The 25,783-nt window shown below is 43.7% G+C and overlaps 1 protein-coding gene and 1 long non-coding RNA gene across 2 annotated transcripts in view; one reads left to right on the forward strand and one right to left on the reverse strand.

Annotated features, from left to right (window-relative positions):
• The window catches only part of LOC143419628 (cadherin-13-like), a 176,365-nt gene that overhangs the window by 51,493 nt on the left and 99,089 nt on the right, over positions 1-25,783 (forward strand). The gene's annotated exons all lie outside the window — the stretch shown is intronic.
• LOC143419617 (uncharacterized) lies at positions 22,829-24,802 on the reverse strand. Its single transcript, XR_013099628.1, has 3 exons — positions 24,707-24,802; positions 23,472-23,554; positions 22,829-23,149 (listed from the first exon to the last, which is right to left on the reverse strand). It is a non-coding gene; the product is annotated as an uncharacterized LOC143419617 (long non-coding RNA).

Here is a 25,783-nt window from a genome sequence, read left to right on the forward strand (position 1 = left end):
TTAGCGCAACAAACTGTATTGTCATTACTGAAAATAACTATTTTTATGAGAAAGTTATTTTCTTTTATTTTACGGTAGTATTTTGGCGCCCCAGCTGCCGGAATATTACCGTTTTTTTAAGATGTTTTTTTAAACAGTGTATATGGTTAAATATTTCTAAGCATAAATGATATACAATATAACAATGTAACCCTGACATCCACCATAATCTAGAAACATTCTCAGAATTTCAAATACATTTTAAATGTATTTAAAATGTAAAATGTTGTAGAGAAATAAAGTAAAACTAAAAAGGTGCAGATCCTTCATCTTATTAAAGGCTGGAGCAATTATAATTCTTCTGTCTGTGTAGGTTCTCAGTCATTCAGGTCATGGTGGCCTAAGTCTGTCCAGGCTCCTTATAACTCTGTTAAAACACTTTCTCTGCTTCACCTGCAGGTCAGCATGTGTCCCCGTACAGAGATGTGGGGGTGTGGTGGAGAATGACTCTGGTTTGCTAACACGCGCCGCTAAGAGCAAAATAGGCCGGTGTGCGCGTTTCATAACTGTCTGTACTTTTGTGTATGCACTTGTGTCGTGCGTCCTGACATTGAATGTTTGCAGAGCTATAAAACAGTTACGTATGTGTCCATGAAATGGAAAAGCTAAGATTGTTTGCCTTACAGCGGGAAAAAGGTTTCTCTCTCACAGCATGTGTGTAGTAAAGACAGCTGTTCTGTATCTATACTCGTCCTCTATTCTAACATTTGAAGTGTGCAAAGCTTTCTGTCTCCTTTGTCTTTACATTTTCACTCTTGATTTCAGTGACATACACTCAGACGGTCAGTCCGGTTGTCTTTCCTTTATTCCATCTTCTGTTAACACCACACAAACAGCACTTTGTGTCACTTACAATTGCTTCCTTCTGCTCGAGTTCAGTGCAGCCTCTACTGATATTCACTTAACTTGGCCAGGAATAATTACCTGCCATTTCCGAACCTATTTGTGTTAGATATCGGACACCTTGTTTTGAAATGCCTATAGCAATTTTGCTAATTAAGCCACGCATTATTACATTAATTGGTTCTGATTAACTGGTTAATTAATGGATGCCACATTAGTCAAGCGTAGCCCAGCAGAGGGTGGAGTTGATGTTAGAGTTCATAGATGCAAATGGAGACATCAAGAAATTAGAATAAATGAGTTTGTTTGTGAGACCGAGGAAGAAAATACAAGGGCAGCCAAGCATTAAATTCAATTGAGTAGAGCCTGTCGATGGCAGGGCAGGAGGCCATTTATTCCAGTTCGCTCGTATAGGATCTTTGTCACCACCGAACGTGATGAATGAGAAGCTGAGAGATGAGGACAGAGAGCAGATGAGAAAACAAGTAATGCGGGAAGAGAAAAGAAAAGTTTCAAAAGAAAGAAAAAGAGATTTCAAGATCTGTTTGAACAAGCAGCTGGCAGGATGAAGTACAGGAACTGTTCAGAGTGGCTTTTATCTGTTTGTTACGTAACTGCAGAGACGTATTACATGTGACGGCAGCACAAAAAAGCCTCGGTGCAAATGTGTCTAATTCCATAATGAATTGTTAAAACCACAGAAATCCTTTAAAGTTGTGTTAAGGACACTTATCCACTGGCAGCAGATGTTGAATTGCTTATAAGCAACACAGTTACTGTTGAGTGTGACGCTTTGATATCCAGCAGGGCTTTCCGTGTAAAGACGTGAGACTGACTGTTACAGAAAAAATGCAATTTTATTCACGTGTCACTGCAACACTTTCGCTTTTCAAATGTTTCACCTGTAAAACTATGTGCACTAATTTATACTTTTAATCTCAAACAACTCCTCTTTCAAACCATCTGTCTTCTCTGTCCAAGATGTGAACGTTGGGATCCTCGAAAGAGTGACCTTTGACCTTTACATGCAGATGGAATAAAACTCGGTGGTCCATCTGCATCTAATGGACAAAGGTCACTCTTTCGAGGATCCCAATGTTTCTAATAAAAAAAAGCTTCATTCAACATGGACAACATGTTCATGTCTGTGAATAAGCCGAGCGACGCATCTCAGGGAAGCTCTCAGAAAAGTTCTCCCTCTTTAATCATACTTTCTGAGTATCCTTCTAGTTCAGGGGTGCCCAATCCCGGTCCTCGAGAGCTACCGTCCTGCAGCTTTTAGATGCATCCTTGTTCCCACACACCCGAATCAAATGAATGGCTTGTTATCAGGCCTTTGCCAAACATGATGGCATGCTGAAGAGGTAATCAAACCATTTGATTCAGCTGTGTTGGAGTAGGGATGCATCTAAAAGCTGCAGGATAGTAGCTCTCGAGGACTGGGATTGGGCAGCCCTGTTCTAGTTTAACCTACTGACCTTCACATTTACACATGTAAGCAAAGACCTGGAGCATAAAATGTTATCGGTCCATTTCTGCATCATATTTTAATGTTGTTTCTTTCAGATGCTCTACATTTCCATCAGATTTCATGAAATTCACTTTGGTGGTTTCTGAGTAATGTTTCTGACAGACAGATAAACAAGATCAGTCAAAACAAGGATTCATGCCAAAGCCTTTCTCTTAGAAACATTAATGCTTCAGTCTGCTGCGCCCATCGGCATTATGTTTTGGAGGTTGTCTGTTTTTCTGTGCATCCCTACATCTCTCCACTCTGTGCAATATCTCTGAAATTCCTTGAGTGGACTACTTCATGCACATGAACGCTTGGACTCCAGAATGAGCTGACTGGATTTTCTGGCTAAAGGTTGAGATCAAAACAAAATGTATTTACAAATGTTAATTTGAACAAAATAAAGCTAATGTTTAAAATGATGAAGAATTAGATTTCTTATCTAAAAGTGTAAAAGGCCAACTCAACTCTGACCAGTACTCAGTGAAGTAGAAGTCAAGATTTTGTCCATATTTCTAAGCTGGTCGGATACATTTGTAATACTAATCTTGAGTGTTGATTGTAAAGATTGCATCGATCTTTTCTGCAGCTTGACTGAAACATTGTTTTACATCTTCTCTAGTTGAAGCAGTTTTCACTGTCATAGTGTTCAGAATTAGGCTTACTAGCCAAAGATGTGAACACGTAAGAAGAATTTGACTCATTGAAGCTACAATGTTACATATCGAGCAAAGAGTAGGCGAGAAGTAAAACCAGTTTGTGTCGCAGGTGTTGCTGGAGGTGCAGAGTGGTGGCGAGGTGCTGATTCCATCTGAAAAAGATCAAATACTCTGTTTTTTGTAAAAGTGACAACTGGTTTATTCATCTGATCAAATACATGTTATAGACAGCTCCTGTACTGTGTTTGTGTTGCCAGCACAACAAACCCACGAGTGACCTTTGGAGCAAAGTATCACAGATGCACTTCGGTCCAAATGAAACAAGACGAGCAATAATGTAGAGACGGAGAAAAAGAGATAACGGTATGGGAACGCAAAATGAAGCGGTAAAAGGAGGAGATGCAGAACTGACTTGATTTGTCTGGACCAAAGACAAATGTTTCATGACTTTGTGCAGACTGAGACAGATTCAGACAACAACTTCGTCTCATCTATCAATAACAGCTGCTGCTACTATACAAGTGAAGACTACAATCAGAGGATTCAAACTGAGAATAAACGATCAATTATCCACTTTAACTGTAGAAGTCTATATGCTGATTTTAATCATATCAGAGAGTATCTTAACCAGTTTTCACATCCATTTAGTGCCATTGCTTTATCAGAAACTTGGATCAATATGGAAAAAGGAACAGACTTTGAACTGGAGGGTTATGAATTCACATGAATAACTAGGCCAAACAAAGGAGGAGGAGGAGTGGCCTTGTACGTGGACAAATCCTTGAAATTTAATGTGGTGGAAAAGATGACGATGGTGATCGATAATGTACTGGATTGTAATACAGTTGAAATTTGTAAAGAATAAAGTAAAAATGTAATCATTAGCTGTATATACAGAGCTCCAGGTAGTATTGAGACATTTAAAGACTGGATAGAAGAAACATTTATTGAACTAGCTCACAGAAAAGTTTTCATTTGTGGAGACTTCAATATTGATTTGCTAAACCCAAATAAACATAAAACCACTGAATAATTTATTAACACAATGCACTGTATGAACCTATTCCCTAAAAAAAAAAAAAAAACTAGACCCACCAGGATCACATCACATTGTGTAACTCTCATAGTGTCACGGCTGGCGGAGGGAGCCGTGTGGTGTGGAGGAAGAGGAGGACCCAAGATGCAGCAAACTGATGATACGAGTGATGTTTTATTTACAAAGGTTGTGGTGACAAAAACAGGCAACGAGGTATGAGTACTTTACAAACGGAAACCTAAACTGGGAGAAACTAAGTGACAAACCTGAGACCATACAAAAGGGGTGCGGGGCAGAGAGACGCAGAGACAGGAACACCATAGAACGCAGCGGTAGACGGATGAATGCAGACGAGCCGACAACAGGCAGGAGAACACACAGGGCTTAAATACACACCAGTAATCAGGGGATGAGGGACAGGAGGGCAACACAGCTGGGAGAAATCAGAACTGACGGGACAGGGGAAATGTAAACTGAACACACTCACATCAGACAGAGACCTTCACAATAAAACAGGAAACTCAGACACGGGGAACCAAACAAGACACAGATCTAAACAGACAGCTTCAAACAGATGGGGTGACACCATAGACAGACAGATCCAGACGCAGACTCAGAGGCAGACCGAATATAACACAGAACTAAAACAATCATCATCATGAAAATGATAACAAACTAAAAGCGCTGGGTCACCGACCCAGGACCATGACAGTACCCCCCCCCCGCAAGGGCTGGCCCCAGACAGCCCAAAACAAAAACAGACGACCAACCCAGGGCGGGCGGCGGGGGACCAGGACGGAGGGACCAACACCAAACAAAAAAAAACTCCAGTGACCCAAAAGAATTGACCAAAACACAACACACACTGGAGTCCCCGAACAGGGTCCCAAAATATAGTTCAGGAGGCCGGCCCGGAGGCTGACAACTCAGGAGCCTAGAATAGTTCATCTCCAGGGGCCGACCATGCGGAAGGCAGTGGCGGCGACGGGGAAACCGTTCAGGCGGCCGACCGTGTGGACAGCAACGGCGGCGACGGGGAAACAGTTCAGGCGGCCGACCGTGCGGACAGCAACGGCGGCGACGGGGAAACAGTTCAGGGGGCCGACTGTGCGGACGGCAACGGTGGCGCAAATGCAGGTCCGGGGGCCGACCGTGCAGACGGCAACGGCGGCGTGTAGGAGGTCGTCCACGCAGCAGGCGGGGGTGGCAACAGAAGTCCGGAGGGCGGCCACGGTGGTGATGATGCCCAACAAGCGGCCTGGCAGACGACCGACGATGTGAAGGTGGTAGTAGGGGACCCGAAGGCTGCGTGGCCCCTGCAGCCCCAGGCGAAGCGGAGGTTGGACCAGACGAGGCTGAAGCCGATGCGGAGGCTGGTCCAGGCGAGGCTGAAGCCGATGCGGAGGCTGGTCCAGGCGAGGGCGTAGGTGAAGCAGTAGCTGGACCAGGTGATGCTGATGAGGATGCTGATGCTGGACCAGGCGATGCTGATGCTGGACCAGGCGATGCTGATGCTGGACCAGGCGAGACTGAGGTTGAAGCGGAGGCCGGACCAGACGAGACTGAGGTTGAAGCGGAGGCCGGACCAGGCGAGGATGAAGACACGGAGGCCGGACCAGGCGTGGATGACGGCAGCGGGACGGCTGCAAAACCTGACGGCAGCGATGCTGCAGGAGGTGATGTGGAGATGTGCTGGCTGGGTCCTCCAGGACCGTCAGCAGGTGTGAGGATGTGCTGGCTGGGTCCTCCAGGACCGTCAGCTAACGAGGCGTGGTGCTGGGTGGGCTCCTCGGGCCCTCCAGCAGACGGCACTTGAGGCTGGCTGGGTTCTCCTAAACCCCCAGCAGAAGACACTTGAGGCTGGCTGGGTTCTCCAGAACCCCCAGCAGAAGACACTTGAGGCTGGCTGGGTTCTCCAGAACCCCCAGCAGACGACACTTGAGGCTGGCTGGGTTCTCCAGAACCCCCAGCAGACGACACTTGAGGCTGGACGGGCTCCTCGGGCCCCCCAGCTGACGAGGAAGCGGAAGGAGGCTGGACGGGCTCCTCGGGCCCCCCAGCTGACGAGGCGGGAGGCTGGACGGGCTCTTCGGGCCCTCCAGCTGACGAGGCGGGAGGCTGGACGGGCTCCTCGGGCCCTCCAGCGAGAACAGTCTCAGGACCAGTGGGCACAGGGGCCCCTGGAACACACGGGACAAAACCAGCAGGCGCACAGGCCTCTGGCAGGCACAGGACAGAACCAGCAGGCACACGGGCCTCTGGCAGGAACGCAACAGAACCAGCAGGCACACGGGCCTCTGGCAGGAACAGGTCAGAACCAGCAGGCACGGGGACCTCTGGCAGAGACAGAGCAGAACCAGCAGGCACGGGGACCTCTGGCAGAGACAGAGCAGAACCAGCAGGCGCACGGGCCTCTGGCGAACACAAAGCGGACTGCGGCTGCACAGAGCAGTGACTCAGCTCAGGCAGCGACAGCCGGATGCAGTCCTCAGCTGGCTTCTTGACCTCCAGGGGTCCAGAGTCGGCTGGGGGCTGGAACCCAGCCTCTGGGGAGGCCCTGGAGTGCGTCACAGTCTCTGTACTGGCCAGCTGTTGGGGACTGATTACTGCGTTATGTGGCGTGTCTCTCTGCTGGACATGAACAGGTGAAAAACAGTGCTTTTTGGGTTGGATGGACTCTACCAACTGAGCTATTGACTGGGCTATGGACTGTAACATAGTGTCTAATGAATCTGACTGTGACTGTAACTGGGCTATGGGTAGTGAGGCTGAATGTGATGGAGGTGGCGACTGAGCGGCTAACTGAGCTAGTGGCTGCTGGGCAGCTAACTGAGCTACCGGCGGGGCAGCTGACTCAAAAAACACAGCCCCGGAACAAACAGTCACACAGTCCAAAACAGAAAAAGGGTCCTTCTCACTCACCACAGCCGGCAGTTCCGAAGTCCTAATCTCCGGCTGTGGGGTGACGCGCCGACGGCGCGATCGTCGCTTCCTCCCGGGCAAAACCTCCGGCGGGCCGGGCAAAACCTTCACCGCCGGGCTGGGTTGGGAAGCGGTAGCGGCTGGAGGGCGAAGGTGCAGCTCATGAAGGAGGAAGTCTTGTGCTAGCGGGTGAAGCGAGTCCAGCAGCCAGGAGTGGGCAGAGATTAGCTGCTATATCCTGGCTTCTACCGCGCGGTGAAACCCTTCCCCCTCGTGCTCGAGCCACAAGTTGACCAACCTTGAAACAGTGTCAATTAATTCCTCCCGAAACTCCTGGGAAGGTGCGGATGCTGCTGGGTCCATGTTGGTCGGCTCGTACTGTCACGGCTGGCGGAGGGAGCCGTGTGGTGTGGAGGAAAAGGAGGACCCAAGATGCAGCAAACTGATGATACGAGTGATGTTTTATTTACAAAGGTGGTGGTGACAAAAACAGGCAACGAGGTATGAGTACTTTACAAACGGAAACCTAAACTGGGAGAAACTAAGTGACAAACCTGAGACCATACAAAAGGGGTGCGGGGCAGAGAGACGCAGAGACAGGAACACCATAGAACGCAGCGGTAGACGGATGAATGCAGACGAGCCGACAACAGGCAGGAGAACACACAGGGCTTAAATACACACCAGTAATCAGGGGATGAGGGACAGGAGGGCAACACAGCTGGGAGAAATCAGAACTGACGGGACAGGGGAAATGTAAACTGAACACACTCACATCAGACAGAGACCTTTACAATAAAACAGGAAACTCAGACACGGGGAACCAAACAAGACACAGATCTAAACAGACAGCTTCAAACAGATGGGGTGACACCATAGACAGACAGATCCAGACGCAGACTCAGAGGCAGACCGAATATAACACAGAACTAAAACAATCATCATCATGAAAATGATAACAAACTAAAAGCGCTGGGTCACCGACCCAGGACCATGACACATAGACAACGTTTTTACAAATGACATTGAAAATAAGACTGTAAGTGGACTCCTGGTTAACGACATGAGTGACCATCTTCCAATTTTTACAATCTATGAAAGGAATCAATAAAATGGACAGTAAAAAAGAGTAAGAACAGAAGAAAGAATGAATGCATTTAAAAAAGATTTATTGAAAGAGAACTGGGGTGAAGTATATTAGACGTTAATAGTGCTTATAATGAATTCCTTAGAATATTTACATTACTGTACAATACCAACTGTCCAATAAAGCAATATAGTAGGAAAAAGAAATATATGGACTGTGCATGGATAACAAAAGGTTGGAAAAATGCATGTATAAAGAAAAATGCTCTATACAGAGAGTTCTTAAGAAAGAGAACTAAAGATGCTGAAATCAGATACAAATTTTTTTAAAATAGATTAATTAAAATACTTAGATTTAGTAAAAAGGAATACCATAAGAAGCAATTAGATATAAATAGAAATAATATTAAAAGATTATGGGAAATACTGAACAGTGTTATAAAACGTGGGGCTGGACAAAAGAACTACAAGTATTTCATTTGTAATGACCATGAAGAATACAACATGGATGCTGTGACAAACAGTCTCAATGAATTCTTTGTAACTGCTGGACCAAATTTAGCAAGTACAATCACTCATCCTGGGAAAGCACAGGACAAACCGGATACACTGACAGACAGAAATCCATATTCTATGTTTCTCACAGCCGTTGATGAAAATGAAGTTTTGAAACTGTAAAAAATGTAAAAATCAGAAATCTTTGGATTGTAATGATATTGATATGATCGTGGTTAAAAGAGTCATTGAGGCTGTTATAAAACCGTTTACATACATCTGTAATTTATCATTTCAAACTGCTTTTCAAATGAAAATAGCAAAAGTTATACCTCTACACAAATCTGGCAACAAACACCATTTCACAAACTACAGGCCCGTCTCTTTACTCCCTCAATTCTCAAAAATTCTTGAAAAACTGTTTAACAACCGAATGGAAAAATGAATAGATAAACATAAACTACTCACTGAGAGTCAGTACAGATTCAGATCAAGCAGATCAACATCACCGGCACTATTAGATTCAATAGAATGCATCCCAAATATGTGGCTGGGTTATTCATAGACTTGACAAAGGCATTTGACACTATAGATCCTGATATATTAATAAGAAAACTGGAACGTTATGGTGTCAGAGGGGTCGCTTTAGATTGGGTCCGGAGTTATTCAAGTGACAGGAAGCAGTTTGTGAAATTAAATGGTGGTTGCTCCTTATGTATGCACATTGCTTGTGGTGTACCCCAAGGGTCAGTTTTGGGTCCAAAATTCTTCAACATCGTTAGTGACATCTGTAAAGTGTCCAGAGCATTAAAAATGGTTCTCCTTGCTGACCATACAAACATTTTTCGCTCTGGTGATGATCTGCAGAATTTATTGGAGGATGTGAAATAAGTAAAGTAAAGTTCTGGCTTGATAAAAATTAAGTATCATTAAATTTGAATAAATCTAAACTTGTGTTATTTGGAAATAGTAGTTTAAATACAAATGCTGAGATTCAAATAAATGGTGTTGATATTGAAAGAGTCAGTGAAAATACATTTCTGGGGGTAATAACAGATGAAAAACTTAACTGAGAGCTCACGTAAGATATATTCATGCCAAAGTATCACGAAGCATTGCAACACTAAACAAGGCAAAGCAGGTGTTAGACCATAGGTGTCAAACTCTGGCCCGCGGGCCAAATTTGGCCCGCAGCCTAATTACATTTGGCCCGCGAAGTCATAACAAATTACTATTAGAGCTGGCCTACTGGTATTATACAGCTAATATATATATTGTTTAGTATTAAGCTTTGCTTGTTCCATATTCAGTTTTTCAGCAAAACTTGTTTGAGTCCATAAGAAAAGAATCATTCTTATATCTGGAGGAATAAATATATTTCAATAAATATTAATGTTAGCCCGCGACTTTGTTCCAGTTTTGAATTTTGGCCCACTGTGTATTTGAGTTTGACACCCCTGTGTTAGACAAACATCACTTCATATTCTCTACTGTTCACTGGTTTCACCATGCTTAAGCTAATGTGCAGACATCTGGGGCAACAACTATAAAACATTACATTCACTTTTTACTCTTCAAAAAAAGCAGTTGGAATCATCCACAGTGCAGGTTACAGGAACATACAAACTCACTATTTTTGCACTGAAATATTGAAAATTGACGATCTAGTAAAATTCCAAACAGCACAAATTCTATTCAAAGCAAAAAATAACGAACCGCCAGGAAATATTCAGAGTATGTTTGTTTTGAAAGAAGGAAGTTATAATTTAACTTTTGTAACTTCAAAACAGGGACGGTTCGTACTACAAGAAAAAGCTTTTGTGTTTCTGTGCATGGAGTGAAACTGTGGAACAGTCGGAATGTGGAATTAAAGCAACGTCCAAACACAAAACAGTTCAAAAATATGATTTTCTCGAACTATAACGAAAGGAAAAATATTGAAATTAAGTGAATGTCTCTATCTAAAAAAATTCATGATGTGATAGCATATATATATTATATCAGAAATCTGTTCACTATTTTTATTACAGATTATTTCAGTAAGGAAGCAACTAAATATTAACTGATAACTTGGCAAAGGGTATATATATAATATTTTGTTTCTTCCTTACTGATATAATCCTAATTAGGATTAAATAAGTGTGTACTTCTTCCTTTCAACATGTAAATGAATCAGAACGGCAGCGATATTGAAACGTCATTTTCTTTACTAAATGTATGTTGTTTACATGTTTGAAATAAATAAATTAACCAAAAAAAAGTAGACGATGGGAGAAGGTGATCAGAAAAATGACTGCAGTAATAAATAGTTTCTTGACTTTAGTCACCTGTTTCAGAATCATTGTGATGGTTAATTATTATGCAACACAACAATGCACAGTGAAATTGTTCATGTAGTCCTTTCATGCCACAAATACCACAAAAACAGAGAAAAATGAATGATTAAAAAAAGCTGCTTTCTTGTTGACGTGTGGAGGATGAGTTCAGTAATCGCGCAGCCTGAGGACAGAAACTGTGATGGTTGAGCAGCAGACGTGTTTGTATCACTTGCCAGATGGCGGTGGATAGGGTGGGTCTCGTCTTTCAGTTCAGCTGATATCAGCTCGCTGACATCACCGATCCTCGGTGGCGTTCTGGGCAGTTTTAATCGCGCGTTGTAGAGCCTCTGCACCCACAGGATAGGTTCAAAGCTTCCTGTTTTAACCTTTTATAAACTCGTTTATTGTATAACCATGATATAAGTTTAAAAATTCCTTCTATTCATGGATTTCCCAGACGGTGGGGGGGCAGAATTAAATGAAACCTGCTATTGAAAATCTTGATGCTAACTGCAGGAGAAAAATGGGCAGGTGCAGCTAATGCACCAGCCCGCTCAGGTTTAGCCTTCTCTTCTACCATCTGCTTTCCTGTTTCTTCATTCACTTACTTCTACTTTCAGTATTCTGTTTTAAGCTTCAGCAGTCACTGTTTTCCATCCCAACAGGACTTCAACAGGCTTCATTATGCAGCATTATTGATGGCAAGTTTGCTCATCTACGCACTGTCATTAAATTGGCGTCTTTTTTGTATTAACGGCTTAATGTCTCCACATAAATTACCTGACAAAGAAAAAAAAAATAATAAAATCATGTGCCAGGGTTCTGGAGGAAAAGACATTTTCAAGTACAGAAGGATCCATCAGCGGCGCAGTAATAGGCTAAAAGTCATTAACATAACATTAATTCCTTTATTAGGGATATTGGAAACAAATAGCTTTCACAAAGATTCTGACTCGGAGCCAATCCACTGCTGTACGCGACAGGGAAAATCAGCTTACACTCAAGTATATAAAGCTTATGGAAGGCTTAGAAGCAGCGAAGCCTCCGCTCGCTCTCCTGCCTCGCTTTGTTTTTGCTGTTGTTCTTCCTCTCTCGGTATGTCCTCCACTCTCACGTTGCCTTTGTACTTCTTGCTGACTTTTGCTCCCATTCTTAGCCGCCTCTGTCTTCCTTTCTCTCCCTCTGTCAGGACTCGGTTGTGCCGTGAGGGCTGTGATTGTGTGTCTGTGCGTAATTAGCTGTTTGAATGAAGGGCAAGTTAATGAGATCAACTTCAGCTGTCCCTACATGGGAATAGCTCTGACAGATAGCAGAATTGTTAGGCTGTGTCTGAGCGTGTGCGTGTGTCATGTTGCCCCCCGGCTTCTCGCACACGTGCACCCGCAGGCTTGCACTGCATGTGAAGCTGTTGCACCACTTTTATCCTGCGTAGCAACATTTGCTTCAGCTCAGCTTCAAAAACATTTCAAATCCTTCATTCACTTATTAAAACAGTTACTTAAAAAAAAAAAGAGTCATTAGGAAACACTTGGTTTTTGAAAAGCAGACTCACAAACACAGCACCACATGCTGGAGCGTTGCTAACAGACCATCTACGTCTCTATATGTCTGCCCATCTGCAGGACTACACCATCTGCGTAAAGTTACCGAGGGCTATCACTTTTTCTAATAGTTGGAAAATCCATTTTAATTTGAAAAGCTATTGCATTTTCACTTTTTGGATTGACACCCATTCATAATTCATGATTTCATTTACCCATATCTGTATTCAGTTCAGTCGGTCTGATGCTCTGAGGCTTCACAGGTGAGAGACCTTGTAAAGCCTCCCAGGGGGTTGTTTAGAGGGATGGGCTGTGCATGGTTGCCTGCAGTTAGATAGATAATTTGATGAAAGTAGAGGCTCCGCATAGCTTTTCGATTCTGGATTCATACCAAAGAGTTGGCATAAACAGCTCCCATACCGGTTTCATTTTGTGGGTCTTAAGCTCCAAAACTCAAGCAAAAACACTTTAAGAAAGCTTTTCTAGAATGATTCAATTTTAAGCTCAAATGATTCACACTGTATATGAGGAACTTTTAGGGGGTTTTCTCACCGAGGTACGCTGATGTCACTCTCAGGTCCTGCACACTGAGTAATGATGGAAGCTGACAAGGATAGCTGACCGTTATCTTCACTGAGGTTCTGGCTGCCGGTCTTCTCCTCTCACTCGTTACAAGCCGGGTCTTGTTTTTGGTTTAGTTTGAAGTGAGTCGAGAAATGTTATGTCAAATCTGTCTGTTCAGTATGATGCTCATTTACAGTGGGCATTTGGATGCTCATTAATTTATGATAATAGGTTTGAAAATCTGGATTATCCTCTGCCCGCCCGTGTTACCTGCTCTATGTGATCGCTGGAAGACATCAACATTTGTTACCAGAGCTCAGCAATTAACCTGGAAAGCACAATGTTATAATTGCTGGGATAATTGTTTGGAGGACCGTTTCATTCCAAAGCACTTCATGGAGTGGCACGCTGATGATGCCCAACTCTCTGTCAGAGGTTTATAATCATCATTGCCACAAAAGCACTGAGCTGCAGCGACTCCTGCTGTGTTGTGCGACTTGAAGGTGTGACTGAACGACACACAGAGGAGTGTGACTGTCCTAGTTTTACTTTTGCGTTTGCTTTGGTTTCTTTGATTGAACGATGGGTCCTGATCTTTATCTTTTTCTGAAAAACAGAGCTTGGCTGCGCTTGCTCTAACAGGCCTGCATGAATAGTCAGATTACCCATGCAGCTCAGATGGTGCAGCCTGTCCAGACTGGCATCACAGGGGGTGTCCATACTGTAGCTGAATTAGCGATGCACCACTGCACCACCACTAAGATGATGCTTTTACTCAAATCTTTTAGCATCAAGTGATTTTTTTTCTATTTATTCTTTGTGCCACCAATCTTCAAACTGCTTTCCACCATTCTCTGGCTGTCCACACATCGCCACCTCCAGCTCTTACTACAGTTTGGTTCATGTCCTCCGAACTCGACCAAACCAGCTCTTATGACCTTGATTAAATGTTAACCCATCCACATGATTGCTCCTCCCTGACATTGTTACACTGCCTTCACTTTACACACAGAAAAGCTCTTGTCTCACACCTAGCCGTGCAAAATCCATGCGCATACTGTTCACAGCAATGGTGGAATTTCATCGGACAAATTTACAGATTCTTTTCAAACCAATCCCAATTTTTCCAATGCAAATAACCAATCAGATCACTGCATTTAGCAACAAGTGCGCTCGTTAAAATGTGCATCAATATGGAATTTACAAATAGCAAAATAACACTATTTTACCTCAGAGACACACAGCTAGGTGCTCTAGGTCAATTGAAATCAATTCTCAGCCTCCTCAGATGTGGTTCCAACTCTGCCAACGGGAACTCAAACTGCCCCACTGACATCCTGATGTATGTACAAAAGCAGCCGTGCTACAGCTTCAAATCCTGGCTCAAACCACAGACCTGTCCCTGCTGCTGGCTCCTCCTGAGGTTTAGATGAACCCATAATCTGTTTCTTCCTTTTGTTGTTAGAAACATCAGGACCTGCTCATCACTGCGTCATGAAGACTGGCATGCATTAAGTTCTGATCTAAAACGTTTGGAATTTAGTGTAACTTTTTTTGCAACATGCTTGGTGTGTAATGGTCTTCAATCATATACAGCAGGGCAAAAAAGTATTTAGTCAGCCACCGATTGTGCAAGTTCCCCCACTTAAAATGATGACAGAGGTCAGTAATTTGCACCAGAGGTACACTTCAACTGTGAGAGACAGAATGTGAAAAAAAAATCCATGAATTCACATGGTAGGATTTGTAAAGAATTTATTCGTAAATTAGGGTGGAAAATAAGTATTTGGTCACCTCAAACAAGGAAAATCTCTGGCTCTCACAGACCTGTAACGTCTTCTGTAAGAAGCTTTTCTGTCCCCCACTCGTTACCTGTATGAATGGCACCTGTTTGAACTCATCATCTGTATAAAAGACACCTGTCCACAGCCTCAAACAGTCAGACTCCAAACTCCGCCATGGCCAAGACCAAAGAGCTTTCGAAGGACACCAGGAAAAGTATTGTAGACCTGCACCAGACTGGGAAGAGTGAATCTACAATAGGCAAGCAGCTTGGTGTGAAAAAATCAACTGTGGGAGCAATCATCAGAAAATGGAAGACATACAAGACCACTGATAATCTCCCTCGATCTGGGGCTCCACGCAAGATCTCATCCCGTGGGGTCAAAATGATCATGAAAACGGTGAGCAAAGATCCCAGAACCACACGGGGGGACCTGGTGAATGACCTGCAGAGAGCTGGGACCAAAGTAACAAAGGTCACCATCAGTAACACACTACAACGGCAGGGAATCAAATCCCGCAGTGCCAGACGTGTTCCGCTGCTGAAGCCAGTGCATGTCCAGGCCCGTCTGAAGTTTGCCAGAGAGCACATGGATGATACAGCAGAGGATTGGGAGAATGTCATGTGGTCAGATGAAACCAAAGTAGAACTTTTTGGTAGAAACTCAACTCGTCGTGTTTGGAGGAAGAAGAATACTGAGTTGCATCCCAAGAACACCATACCTACTGTGAAGCATGGGGGTGGAAACATCATGCTATGGGGCTGTTTTTCTGCCAAGGGGACAGGACGACTGATCCGTGTTAAGGACAGAATGAATGGGGCCATGTATCGTGAGATTTTGAGCCAAAACCTCCTTCCATCAGTGAGAACTTTGAAGATGAAACGAGGCTGGGTCTTCCAACATGACAATGATCCAAAACACACCGCCCGGGCAACAAAGGAGTGGCTCCGTAAGAAGCATTTGAAAGTCCTGGAGTGGCCTAGCCAGTCTCCAGACCTCAACCCCATAGAAAATCTGTGGCGGGAGTTGAAAGTCCGTGTTGCTCGGCGACAGCCCCAAAACATCACTGCTCTCGAGAAGATCTGCATGGAGGAATGGGCCAAAATACCAGCTACTGTGTGTGCAAACCTGGTAAAGACCTATAGTAAACGTTTGACCTCTGTTATTGCCAACAAAGGTTATGTTACAAAGTATTGAGTTGTATTTTTGTTATTGACCAAATACTTATTTTCCACCCTGATTTACCAATAAATTCTTTACAAATCCTACCATGTGGATTCATGGATTTTTTTTTCACATTCTGTCTCTCACAGTTGAAGTGTACCTCTGGTGCAAATTACTGACCTCTGTCATCATTTTAGGTGGGGGAACTTGCACAATCGGTGGCTGACTAAATACTTTTTTGCCCCACTGTAACACTTACCCCTACACACACACATGCACACACAAATACAGATGCACTTAGTCTTCTGCCCACTCTTCTAGATTGGCCATGTACCTTTTTCCCTATTGGCTATTACCTCTGTGCATTCATATCACTTCTGTTTCCTCCTTCCTCCCCTATTCCTTTCATTTCGTCCTAAGATTGCTCGCCTCCCTGCTAACACTCCCATCTGTTTGAATGCAAACATTCCCAGAAACTCACAGGAGCAGCTTTGAAGGAGTGAAGCCATTAGTGGACACTCAGCCACCACGAGGCACCTGGGATGAGTGTGCTGTGGAAAGCTAGATAACAACTTAAAGCACCAAACTTTGAAGTCTGTGTGATTTTGTGTGTCAGTAACTAAATGTGGGCAGTTATCCTGGTTGTGGTTTCTGAGTGCCAAAGCGGATTAGCACTTTATGGATGGTTTGGACTTTGATGGAGATGCTTCACAAGTTTGGTAAAAAGTTGTTTTTTACTATCATTCCCAAAAATACAAAGCAGTAAGTTTAATGAGCTCTCCCTGTAGATCTTTAGGGAGAACTCGGGATAGTTTTTGTTTGCTTTGGATCTCGCAGGAAGGCTTGTTGATCCACGGACACGTTATTGTTAATTAGAAATGTCGTCCTTTCTCAGATGGTTTCAGTGCCTTCAACTCTTTTTCCTGTTTCCTTGGTTGAGTTTCTTTCTAACCCAAAGGTTTCTTTTCTGACTCTGATTTGTAAGTATTTTCATCCTTTGAATGTTTAATCTACAGCTCAACATCTTGCCTGTACGTTTTAAAATCCCCTGTGTCGTGACAATGGTCACACGTCTTACTCCTAACAGAGAACTGCAGAAACTGACCTGCCTGCTCATTCATTTTCCGCACTAATCCTCGTCAGGGTCGAGGAAAAGCTCACTGCTTTTTCAGTTGACCTCACTGTGATTGTTAAAGCTGTGGAACAAAACAAGTTTGTGGAGATTTAAGAGACAACAGATACAAGCGATTGGGAGAGTCAGAGAGAAATACAAACACACGTTATTATTATGAAAATAATAACTGGAGGATAAGTCAGAAGATGCATGTGAAAAGGAGACACGGCGATGCCCGTCCACTGTCGACCTTTATTAAATTAGAATGAATTGCCCGACGTGGACTCATACGAATGGAGAAACATGGGTGAGTCACAGCTTGTGGACTGTGTCGCTCTCCCACAGTGGTGCAAACAGAGCGGTGTTGTGTTTTCCAAGGAAGTGCATATGGAGGGAGATTCACTTTGTCTGCCAGCAGCTGTGGCTCTATTAAGGGTTTGGCTCAATGGATCTGAGGCCATCTGCTCTGGACCGAGATACCGGGAGCAGAACTCGACATCGCCAATATTGGTAATGTTTTTCTGGATCTGACTCTACAAGCTTTTCACACTGACAACAAACACTTTGTGGTGTAGACGCTGACACGAGCGGGCACGCAGGACTGTTGCAAGTCTCCATATATTATCATGTAGGCTAACTTTAAATCACAAAGCCTTTCCTGAAACATATTCACTGGGTGAGTTGCTAATGATCCTGGTGTTAATCAGATGGCACACAGAGGTCATGTTAGTGTCATCCAGGGAAGGACGGATGTTGTTTTGCTTTGCTGTGTTTTAATGTGAAGTGTGCTTATTTATTTTTTATATTGCATGTTTTGGTTGCATCTGTCAATTTGTCCTGGAGAGACTCCGCCTTTTTCCCGTTTTACTAATTGGACACACCTGAGAGGAAAGGAGCGAGTGGTAATTTACAGAGAGTGCTCAGTGGCACATGGGACTGGTGGAGCTTGGCGTTCAGGGGGGAAGATACACCGCCAGCGACGCGGAGTGAGCGGTTCGACTGCTGCAGCAACAGGATGCCAGATTACGCGTCTGCGGGAAATTAGAGGCGGCGGACGGGCTGGTGCCGATTGTCAGCTACAAAGAAACGGCGGGCAGAGTTGAGAGCTCTGCCCGCCCGGGGTAAGTCTTTTGACTTGTCCCCTTTTAATGAATGAAAGCTGCCTAAAAGAGTAGTGACTGCCGCTGCCTCCCTTTCTTTAGCGCACCGGGGCGCAGAACGCGGAGAGGAAGGCGAGGACGCCGCCGGGTTTCCCTCCTGCACCGCGTCACTGGATTTTTAATTCTTCGTGACTTTTATACCGTGGCGGACGCCACTGGACTTTTAATGTTGTGTTTTATTGTGTTGTCCCTTGGCCAGGGTTGTTTTAATTCATTTTATATTTTTAACTATTTAAATAGAATTTATATTTTAACTATAATAAATTATATTTAAACTATACAGTCTTTAATTCGTGTGCTTTCCCTTGGCGGCTCCACTGCTCTGTCCGTTTGGAGGAAGGTTTCCCTCCTTTAAAAACACTGGAAATAAAATCACCTTCCCTCCGTTACATTAGCTGTGGCTGTGCTCGGATTAGTTTCACAGTCCAGTTCTGGAGTGGGATCATCGCCATCGTTCCAGTTTATACGCACCGATGCAGCCGTTCTGTGGTCTAAATATACAACTTTTCTGTCACCGTCGCCGCGCTATGTGTTTACCTTCTTGTTTATGCAGGAAAGCTCCGTTCCAATAAAGAAATAAACAAACAAATAAACATAATGAATGAAAACGTATGCAGTGAGAGAAGCACTCGATGGAGGGTCAGGGAAAACATCCGCCAGTCGCCATCCGTGTGACATTTTTTTCAAACAGCTTGGTGTGTGACTGTTTTCAGCTCTTACCACAACATCTACAGTAGGATCAAAGATATCAGCAGCTGAATTTAAAATTTCAGGTTTCTCACTGTTGCTCGTGGTTCCAGAAATGTGTTTGGCAGGAATAACAGTGAAACAGCAAGAGATGGAGCCAAAAAGAAAAGAGGAAAAGACACAAAACCTCAGTTTTATTTTGAGGTGAAGGAAGAATTGAAAATGCCCCATGGCTATCTTGAGGTTATACAAGACCAGTATTGATGCATAGCTCAGATTTCCATCCTACGGGCCTCCCTGCTGTGTGCAGTGTATATTCCCTCTCTAATGTGTCAGTATTACATCCATCAATCGCAGATAGATGTTGATAGATGGCATAAGGAAACATTGTAACCTCAAAATCTACCTTTTTGTGTGACTTTAATACCAAAGCATTTCAAAGCAGTGACAGTTAAGCTGGGAACGACACATCCACGAGCTCCCGGGGTATTTTCTCAACTTGATAGAACACAAAGCAAACGTGTGTTTAATGAATCCATTGTGTGTAAAGCCTGAAGTGTCGCAGTGAAGGCAGGTTTACCGTATGTGCTTTTTCTCTCGGTTCTAAAAAGTCAACAAATATGCTGCATTTGATCTGAACCGACATTCAAAGTGTCGTCCAATTTTAAAAACCCAATTACTGCTGAAGATCAAGCCTTTGTGGGACTGCGTGTGCTGCTGCACGTCAACGTCTACGACTGAGTGCTTCACTGTGTGACTTTACATGCAAAATCCCCATTTTTTGCATGTAGCAGAAGATGTGCTCTCCCATTAGCATGAACTGAATCCAATTCCTCTCAGCTTGTCTTCAAATGCACAGTGCAGAATGAATATTTGACCTCGCAAATCAGCAGAGAATTGACCTGAATCTTTTTCTTCCACATTAATTTTAGTCGATTTTTCCGACTGTATGGCTATAGCAGACGTTCAGTGTGCGTGTCTTTGCATGCCTAAATGCCTGTGTGTGTAATTACAAGGATTTTGAGTGATTTCTGTATTATATTTCCAATCCTACTCCATTGAGAGGATGACAGCTCCAATTCTCAGCACCACAGAGGACAGTTTGCGTCCGTGCCAACATTTCTTGTACGACATGTCTTGTCACTACAGTAGCAGACACAGCACTACGCTTTATGTTGTGCTTTCCAGGAAGATTCTCAGTAAAGTACACGAGTTAATCGTGATTCGGTCATATTTTTGGCTAAATGGTGCCACAATTGCTGAGTTTCATGCAAAATAGATTCACTTTTTCTCTTCTTGAATAAAATTAAAATGAGTCGTTATATTTGTGAAAAGGGTTTATTAAAATAAGTCCAAATGTTCAACAGAACAGGAAGGATCCATGAAAATATTTTTCCTCTAAAATTGAACATTACTGAATAAAAGCCTGAATCCTAACTCACTCCTTCGCCCCTTTTCTCTTTTCTTCGTGATCATGCGAAGCAATCTGAGTAATATGACATTCTCCGTCACCTCTTTTAGCGACGTTTGTGTGCAGTATTCAGTTAGATCAGCAAAAGGAGAAACACAACCAGCATCACGACACGCTCGTCTGCCAGCGTCTGAGGAGAAGCAAATGTAGCTTTGACTGTGTGCTCTGCAGAAACAGCCCCACAAACTCACACAGATGAAGAAAAAAGTGATGTTGAGCTTGCGTAGCTGCACTTAGCTGCATTGTGGGTACAGCTTGACAACACTATTGTGTGTGTGTGTGTGTGTGTGTGTGTGTGTGTGTGTGTGTGTGTGTGTGTGTGTGTGTGTGTGTATCCAGCTCAGTGACGCTCACTGCTTTCCAGACCTTCTGGGCCTGTTACTCCCCCGCCGCCCGCCAACCTGTCAGCTCCTTGTCCCTCTTCCGTCTCATTTTTCTTCTCGCTTGGACCTCCTCTCTCACTCGCTCCGACTCCTTCTCATTTAGTCTCTCGCTGTGAGCTGATGAATGGTCCCCTGGTGATGAGGTGACAGCGGCTGTAACTGCTCAGTCTTTATTTTCCACACTTTGTTTTACTACATGACTCTGCAGCTGACCCTTTTACACTAATATCACATAGTGAGCGCTGTCTGAAAATTTCACTTCCTCTCATCTGCTTGAGCGAAGCAGAAAGACAGATTTGAGTCTCGGATGATTTGCAGTTGCAGTGAAGGGTTATAGCCTGTATGCTGTATCCTTTCATGAGGGCCGGTGGCGCCAGTGTCCGGCAGCCTCGCCTCTGTCAGTGCGCCCCAGGGTGGCTGTGGCTACAATGTAGCTGTGTGTGTGTGTGTGTGTGTGTGTGTGTGTGTGTGTGTGTGTGTGTGTGTGTGTGTGTGTGTGTGTGAATGACTGAATGTAGTGTGAAGCGCTTTGGGGTCCTTAATGACTAGAAAAGCGCTATACAAATGCAGGCCATTTACCATAGCTCTGACTTATGTTCTCTTCATCTGTTATCCTGTTTTGATTCTTTATAACGTTGGTTGGTCCAACCAATCGAAATGAATCCAGATGAGATTCATGTGCATACAGAGTAGAGCTGCCACGATTACGTCGACTATCAAAATCGTCGACGACTGATTTAATAGTCGACGCGTCGTTTGAAGCTTTGTAAGATCCCAAAAGACGCAGGAATAAGTAGCAGGATTTAAGAGTGTAATAACGGACTGAAACAGAAGATGGCAGCACTGCATGTACAAGGAACCAGCTGCCGTTAAACCCCGAAGAAGAAGAAGCTGTGTCCCAGAATTCATAGCGCGGCCCAGGTCAGTTTCCAACAATGGCGGCAGCTGGTTAGTTTGAATATTACTCTTATTATTCTTTCTGGGTCACAAAATAAACGTTTAACATATTTTCAGGCGAGAATGTAGCTGTGTAAACCTCAAATATCTGCTCAGTTTATCAAGACACCACATATTTTCAAAAGCGCTCCGACGTTTTCGGAGACATCTGTTACCCACTAGCTCGATAGCTAGCCGGGGGCTAGGCTCACTAGAGCCGTGAGAACACCGGACTCCCGGCAAATCGTTTTCAAACCCACCGCCGTCTTTCGCTACTCAGGTTAAATATATATGAGTCACTTAGATAACTTAAACATGTTATTGTTTGGCTTTTTTTAGTATTTTATTTGTTCCTGAGTAAATTGGTTTGGCTGAGATTAAAGTTTTTACACAGCTGAATAAACGTCAAGCAGACAGCTGATTATCAGAAGTGTGAGATGCTGGAGAATATACTCCGGTGTCCTGTTATATTTTAGATAGCAAGGAGTTTATTAAACTTCACTGAAACAAACTATCATATTGTCTTTATTTTTAGTTAGCACAGACCTTAAACACATAAAGCTGTAAGCTAATGATAGTTATATAAGAGCAGATGCTGCTGGTGCAATAAGCTGTACGTTTTACGTTCAATGGATGATGATCTGATTAGTCGACTAATCGCAAAAATAATCGGTGACTAGTCGACTATCAAAATAATCGTTTGTGGCAGCCCTAATACAGAGACGGAAGCATCTTTTCTGTCACTAATTCTTCATGTCAGAGCTGCAGGTTTGTCTGGTTCGTTTCTGTAAGTGTCACTTCTTGTGTAACTGGATGTGTCATCCCAGAAGTAAGGATGTGCGATTGCATGTTGTGTTTCTGCGATATCTACCGCTGATTAGTATAGACGATTGCATGACACTGACTATGGCTTTTTGCAGCACCTGTACACTAACTCAGTTCATCTCTAAGCACCACAGTCAGTCATATTTGAATCATTTGTAAACACTGGAAGAATGATAATTGAATAATTTATATAGTTCATATTGAAACAGAATACAAATCAAAGAGTTCAAGATGAAATGAAAAGATCACAAACACAAAAAATGAAATAAAAAGATTGATACAGTAAAATGAAGCAAGTAACTGATTTTCCCCTGAAATGCTGCCACGAGAAAAAGGTTTCTCTTGTTTTTATAACTTAGATGTCAGAGACTCGTCCGTGTTCTACAGTCACTGCAGAACTTTTGGTATTCCTGTTATCGGTTCGTTGAGGAATCGGGAATGATGTCATGGCATTCTTGCCAAAGTGCTTTCAAGCTGTTTCCATAACAGCTCAGTACATTTGAGATCTGGTGACTATGCCGGCTGTTCCATTATAGACAGAATACCAGCTGATGGTTTGTTCACTTAATGGCTCTTGCATAGTTTGGAGCTGCGCTTTGGGCTGTGGTCCTGTTGTGGGAGGAAATTGACTTCAGTCAGGCGGTTATGCACAAGGTAAGGCATGTCACTGCAAACCAGAATAACAGCCATCATGTTCAAGACCTTTCATCCCGTAAAAATCTGCTGCTTTATCACCACCGATGCACCTCGACGCGATCATGTTTCTTCCACCGTGCTGTGAGTGGTCAAGCACAGCATCAAGCTGTATCTTTTCATTTTGTTCAGTTTGACAAATGCTCTTCCTTCTGAGTCATACACTTCAAAATTAGATTTCCCTGTATATAATACTTTGCCCAGTCATCCTGCTTTGAGTGTGTGTTGTTTCGCTTACCTGTGTCTGTTTCTCATAGCGGCCAGTTTGAGATGCGACATTCATTTGCAGCTTCATGTTTTGGGGGAGGGGAAGTTTAATTTCTGCAGAAACGAGAATACATTGATGAGGGTCAGGAGAAAGTTCTCTCTGGACCTCTGAGAACGTAATCAAACACAGACACTCGGCTGGCTAAATGCATCGGCTCCTTAATCAGCACAACAGTCTTCAGCCGCACTAACATAATTAGAAAAGGGCGTCGCTAATGATCAGCCTTTTAACACAGGAAACTTGCATTAGGAGGCACAGTGTGCCAGTGCAAACCTCCAGTAATATTTTCTTATAATGCAGCGCTCTCACTAAGCCAGTGTAGATGTTACATTAAAAATCTTTCACAATTTAATTACAACCAAATGCAAACAATGATATTTCTAGGTGACCCCCAAAGTTAGATAACTCCAGTTTCATTGTTCAGCATTAAGCTAATAATCGTGATAACAAGACCAAACTTTCAACACAGCTCAGGTCCTGCTGCCCACATAAACACTCTGCAGTGGTTTCATGTACAAGCACTGGGCAGGAGGAGTACGGAGCAGTTTTTTTTTTTTTTTTTTGGGTGGACTGAGAGGAATCGTTTGCTTTTGAATCCGAGTCAGATTAGAGGGATAATGATCGTTTTCAGGACGAAGGATGCACGGCCCGTATCTAACCTGGGCCAGGAGTACCGGTACATCCGCGCTGACACCAGGCTGACATGGAAGTTCTGCATACAAGAAGGGGAATTAGCTGGCTCATTTTCTTTTTCCTAAAGAAGCTGACATCCTTCAGTGTTTGCAACAGAATGATGGGGATTCACTGGTGTCTCCTACTGTGATGTGCTGAGGAGCAGCATCAGAGCCGGTGACACCAACAGGCTGAATAAACCGATTAGTAAGGCCTGCTCGGTGACTGGCTGCAAGGTGGACACATGTGAACCTGTGGAGAAGAGGTCACTGAACAGACTGTTAGCCGTCATGGATGAGCATGACTGCAGCAGCAAATTACTCTGGATAAAGGACAGATGCAAGAAATACTTTGTAACACACATAGTAACTCTTGAAACACGTGTCTAGGACAGTGTTTCCCAACCTTTTGGAGCCATGCTGCAAATTTCACATTGGTATGTGCCGTGTGATTTTTCTAATGTCACAAAAAGCACACTGATCATTTTCCCTGCTCACCAGGGATAGAATTGGCTCGGTTTGTCCCCAGTATACCTTTCTTGCTTTCTTCTGAACACTACTCATGCTGGGCTGTCGTCTGGGTCGGAACTTTCTCAATTACCCTGCATTCATAACAGTCATGCTGCAATTGCTTCTTCATCTTGTGTTTTACTGGCAGTTGGCAACCCATTTAATTGAAGCAGCTAGTTGTACCGCCCTCTAATGGAAGAGAATGTAATTGTTGTAATTGCTTAGAGGAGCAGTCCTCTGCACTACGGACCGGTTTATGTCCGATAATATTTTGATGGATCGGCCTTGAAGGTGTCGCAGAGAAATACAACAAAATTAAACCAGTACTGGTACCAAAAAAACTGAAGATTTATTCATAACACAGACTCAGGGAAACCCTGAAAACCATGAGTTTCATACTCGAGACTCAACTCTCGTGGCCCGGCACCAAACGATTCACGAACCGGTACTGGTCTGTGGCCCAGGGGTTGGGAACCGTTGCCTTAGAGTACCAATCAGGTGGAACCAGATAATCTTCCACGGCACACCTGATCATTTGTCATACTAATCTGTGCTTTTACAGCACGTGTCATCTGATATGTTTCACTATGTTTAATAAAACACTCAATTTGATTTTTGATTTGATGATTTTTAAACATTTGACATATTCCGATGTTTTACAGTTCATTATTACTAGGGGTGCAACGATACTCGTATCGATATTGAACCGTTCGATACAGTGCTTTCGGTTCGGTACGCATATGTATCGAACAATACAACATTTTTAATTTATTTCATCAACTTTTCTTCTGACGATGCTGTCTGTGTTGAGAGCTCAGTGGATCTGCGTTCGACTACTCCGCCTAGGCTGCACTGTCGAGTGCAGATCCACTGAGCGCAGCACAAGCTAGCAAGACAGAAGCTAAGCTTGTTGCAACATGGCAAATTGAACCTCCCCCACCCTCATTCAGATCTGGCCTTTGGAACTATTTTGGTCTTCATGTGACGTATGACCCTGAAGGTAAGCGCGTCATGGACTAAAAACAGTATGTCGGATGTGCCATGCAGTGCTCAATTGGTGGGAACTAGTGTGTTAGTGCAGTTAGCTCGTTAACGTGTTGG

Source organism: Maylandia zebra, linkage group LG7, assembly GCF_041146795.1.
Source record: "Maylandia zebra isolate NMK-2024a linkage group LG7, Mzebra_GT3a, whole genome shotgun sequence".
NCBI classification, from domain to species: domain Eukaryota; kingdom Metazoa; phylum Chordata; class Actinopteri; order Cichliformes; family Cichlidae; genus Maylandia; species Maylandia zebra.